Raw genomic sequence first — 4,908 nt, 5'->3', positions numbered from 1 at the left:
GATTTTTTTTTTTTTTTTTAAATTTCTGGGTTTGTGTTCTTGAATCTGAGTTTGTGTTCTTGTTATTCTTGTTCAAGACACACTTAAATCTCAATTCATATGATTTTTAGTTTTTAATTCTTTTTTTAATTTTTTTTATTTAGTTAAAATTAATAAATTAATTTTTTTTAATTTAAATGCTGACGTGGCATTTTTTAATGCCAAAAAACATTTTTTATTATTAATTTATGCCACGTAGATATTAATTTAGCATTATTTATTTCTGCCATTTGCCACGTCAGCTTTTTCCATTTCTGATGTAATGGCAGGGACCAAAATGGGAAGCGTTTTTCAAGATAGGGACTAAAAGCGGTAAAAATAAAATGTAGGGACTAAAATGAGAATCGCCTGAAAATGTAGGGACTAAAAGGTATTTTTCACCTTTAAGGTATACACTTTCATTAGATCCTAAAATACACAATGCTACAAATCTAAACATCATATTGCTAATTTAGGATCTATACATATAAAACTAAAACCAGCTCCTTCCAAACTCGACTAAGGTTCTCTCTGCTCCAAAATAAAACCTGCTAACTGAAAGAGTGGAGGGGGTGAGCTACACAGCTTAGTAAAGGTAAGATATATGAGAATTCAATAAGGATGCATGTAAATCAGATCATTTCATTCTATGAATATTCGAATAGGAGAACATCTTTTCATGCATAGTATTTTATACTATTCATAATAATAGCTTATACGCTCTTCATAGAAAAAAATTGTTCTCCTTTTTTCTTATCAGGTTAATATTACCAAAACCTTTCAGATTAAACTTCTTTCATTTCCTACAAAGTCACCATATGTATATTCTCATTGCAAAATAATTATTTTAACTTAAATCAGATAATCGGCAACTTTGTATTAAACTAGAAACATCTTGACCCGATAAGAAAATTTTTCTTTATAAACATTTTCCCGAAAAATATTATAACTTTCATAGTCATAAAACTTAACATTTCATAAAGAACAGGTATCTGATAACTTTCAAACATAACTTGCACTTTCCTCAGTGTTTTATCTTTATAGCACAATAGAACTTCAGAAACTTTTATCTTTAATGAACAGCTTTCTTTTCATCAGAAACTTCTTATTTTCATGAGAGCTTTTAATTTTTCACAATGCATTTAACAAAATCGTTCTTTCATGATTAATAACATAATATAGCTGTTCATAAATAACTTATTGGTTAGTCTATATCTGATAAGTCTGTACTTATTTGGGAGGCTTCTAGCACCACGGTGCTAGGCATCCAACATTCCCCACAATGCCAGGTATTCCCAGGATTACATCATAATACATATCTTCCAACCATGGGGGTAGGTTGGCTTCCCCCACAAATTGGCGTAACCAACAAGGGGCGGGTACAACAGAGCCAGTCCCACTTAATGGCCAATTATATAACATTTTCCATGAAAAGCTAGTAATTAACCCCTACTAGCAGAGTTCAAATCACCATAGGACATAACCCGAAAACATTTCATACTTTACATCATACTGAAATTTCTTATTTTGCATAACATTTCATAATAATAGCATTTTCATTCTTTTCTTTAAACATCATGTTCGTGGAAATTAGTAATAGCACCAAAAGGCTTAAATCATATACGTAGAGTTTCGAAAATGCATGAACACATCTTTGTTAGAATAATTATTACATGCCATATCTCTAATAAAAAACATTTTAATGCATAATATACTTTAAAATAACCTCATGACTTACCAAATGCCCATATAACTTATCCATTACCTGAAAGCAGAGGAACCGAGAGCCTAAAGTCGAAGGAGCTTTGACTTGGATACTGGTAACACCTAAACCAAATATCAAAGCTTATTACTATCTATAATTCCTTATCATAAACTTCACATTCATCTCAAAGCCTATCTCTAAGAATCAAGGAAGTCCTAATCCCACCTCAAAGAGGTTCCCACAAATACAAAATACATTCATCAGACAACATGATGTAATAATCATAGAGAAACCAATTCATAAAATTTATATATGATTCTAACATACCAAATAATGAGCATATTAAATTATAGCTCAAAATATTTACCCTAGTTTTAGAATTAAATCCACAAAATCAGATCTAGCATATGTCGTTCACTGCTCATTTCAGCAGCATATGCTCCATTTGTAAAATACAAACGGGATGTCCACACACCTCCAATTGTCATGAAATTTTACATAACTACTCCCCTGTATTTCCAGTATATACCATAAAAATTTCGGAGTCAAAGCATAAGCCCATGATTTACTAAAAATCACGCAAGACAGCATACTCAAATTTGTCCTGACAGAATTTCTTGCAACTTAAAAATTAAACCATTATTTTTATGTTAATCCAAATTCTGTGAGACCACTTCCATAACAACCATGTGTGTCTTAGAATTCATAAAAACTACTCCTAGAATCCTAATTCACAGAATATGATTTAATATATATTTTTCTTGTTGTAAACATCAAATCTGTCACAGAGACAGCTTCAGTACATATTCTTACAAAATCATCATAAAAATAGCAATAGGCCTTAATTTCATTTGGGTATTTTTATACCTATAGTATACATATTAAAATATTTTAATAAGTATTCAATTGATCAAAATATCATCAAAATTTCAATCACTAACACAGAATCATAGTTTAGCCTCTAAAATCAGGATAGAGGATAAAGAAGTAAAAATAAATAAATGAAGTTTTGATTACTTACCCCCAACAATTTGAAGCTGAAACTTTAGTGTTAACCCTTTAATTTCTTCTTTAGTGAGAGATATTTTGCTTTGGTGAGAGAGGGAGGGCTGCCACGTAAGAAGGGGAGAAGAAAGAAACAAAGAACAAGGAAAAGAGTAGGGAAAGAGGGGCTGGAATTTTGATCTGATGCAGCCAAGAAAATAAGGCAAGGAGAAGACTTTTGGGGCAGCAAAAGAGATAAGAGATGTGGAAAATTTGGGGTGGATATGTGTATGGCTAGGGAAAGAAAAATCACACCCACTTTTCAACTTTCTTGCATTCACACTCAAACTTTCCTACAAAATAATTTCTTGCATTCACACTCACACTTTTCTACAAAAATAATATCACTTTGCATATACGTACATATATATATATATATATATATATATATCCTTACCTTTATAAAGTTATATCCGTCACATTAAAAGAGGATATATGTTCTAATTACTTTGAGAGAGCATAAAAGAAGAATTAGGATGGAGTCTTGTCTTTCTTTCAAAGTGTGGACCCATGGATTTGACAAAAGGGACTTAAGAGAGTTCCTAGCACTTTCCTTAAGAGAAAAGAGTGCAAAGTTAGAGGTGAGAATTCTGATTTTGCATGGACCGGTGGAAATGGAGAGGCTTCTTGGATGTTTGTCCTGACAAAAGTCAAGGAAGAAGCGAGGTGGAGCTTGGTGATTGCATGGCCAAGTCTTGGTCTATGGGGTTTGTCATCATGCATGGTTCTAGGCTTTACATGTGTTGAATTTCAATTGATTGCACGTGGGTGGAATTTCCACTATAATATCTCATGCATCATACATAGTTAAAACACCACAACTATATATATATATATATCTCAAAACTTAACCACTTAATATAGTTTTGTAGATAATTAGTGTGTGTGTATATATATATAATACAAATGGCCATTCAATTATTTATAATCTTTACAATTCTCATTCAATGGCATTATTGCTTATTAAATACTCTTATATTAATTTTTGTAAGTAAGTGGTTTAAAATATTAATAATACTTAACCACTTAAACACATAGTTTAATTATAAAAATTGGGTCGGGGTGTTACACAAGGTGTTGTATAAAAGGGGTTTCTCTTAGCCCTATTTGAGGTGTTTGACTCCAGATGAGTCCCATTACATCTTGAGGGATGTCCACAAAGGAGCCTGTGAAAATCATTTAGGGGCTAGATCCCTCATCCACAAGATAGTCCGTGCAAGATACTACTAGCCATCCATGCAAGCAAATGTCAAGGCTTATGTCAAAGTGTGTGACAAGTGTCAATGCTACAGTAACATACCCAGATGACCATTAGAGTACCTCACCCCAATGGTGACCCCTTGGCCCTTTGCTCTATGGGGGTTGGGCATCATCGGTCCTTTTCCAATTGGGAAAAGACAAATGAAGTTCTTGGTGGTAGGGATTGAATATTTTACCAAATTGGTAGAAGTAGAGCCATTGGCAAAAATAACCGAGCGGAACGTTAGAAGCTTTTTCTAGAAAAACATTATTTATCGCTTCAGAATCCCTATGGTGCTCATCTCAAACAACGGACACCAGTTTGACACTACACCCTTCAGGGAGTTTTGTGAGCAATTAGGGATCAGGAATCACTACTCCTCACCCTCCCACCCATAGACTAACGGACAAGTTAAAGTTGCAAACTAATCCTTACTGAAGATCATCAAGACTCGACTTAAGGGGGCAAAAGGGATATGGCTAGATGAATTACCTAGTGTCCTTTGGGCACATAGGATGATAGTAAGGACTCGAACAGGAAAAACTCCTTTTAAGTTCGCATATAGAAGTGATGCAGTGATACCCGCAAGGGTTGGTCTAACTAGTTACAAGGTGGCCCACTATAACAATGAGGAGCATGAGAAACAATTTCGTCTAAACCTTGAACTTATTAACGAGGTAAGGATGGATGTAGAGCAAAGGGTGGTGCGTTACAAGAACCTGATGACTAAGCACCATGACACATTGGTGAAACCAAGGCAGTTTACCGTTGGAGATCTCGTCCTAAAAAGGGTGTCCCTGGCTACTAAGGACCCTGCTCATGGAAAGTTGGGACCTAACTGGAAAGGACCATACAGAGTTATCAATTTCAAAAGGCGAGGTTTGTACTACTTGGAAGCCTT

General features: G+C 34.1%; 1 long non-coding RNA gene across 2 annotated transcripts; it reads right to left on the bottom strand.

Annotated features, from left to right (window-relative positions):
• Positions 1–352: 352 nt before the first annotated feature.
• Positions 353–3,115, bottom strand: LOC126702978 (uncharacterized). 2 transcript variants are annotated; one of them, XR_007647903.1, is made up of 3 exons: positions 2,745–3,045; positions 1,784–1,845; positions 353–573 (listed from the first exon to the last, which is right to left on the bottom strand). It is a non-coding gene; the product is annotated as an uncharacterized LOC126702978 (long non-coding RNA). The 2 variants fall into 2 exon arrangements; XR_007647902.1 differs by having other exon boundaries at positions 353–1,845; positions 2,745–3,115.
• Positions 3,116–4,908: the final 1,793 nt, after the last annotated feature.

Source organism: Quercus robur, chromosome 10, assembly GCF_932294415.1.
Source record: "Quercus robur chromosome 10, dhQueRobu3.1, whole genome shotgun sequence".
NCBI classification, from domain to species: domain Eukaryota; kingdom Viridiplantae; phylum Streptophyta; class Magnoliopsida; order Fagales; family Fagaceae; genus Quercus; species Quercus robur.
Note: the sequence above shows the minus strand (reverse complement) of the source record. Positions and strands in the feature narration are given on the sequence as shown.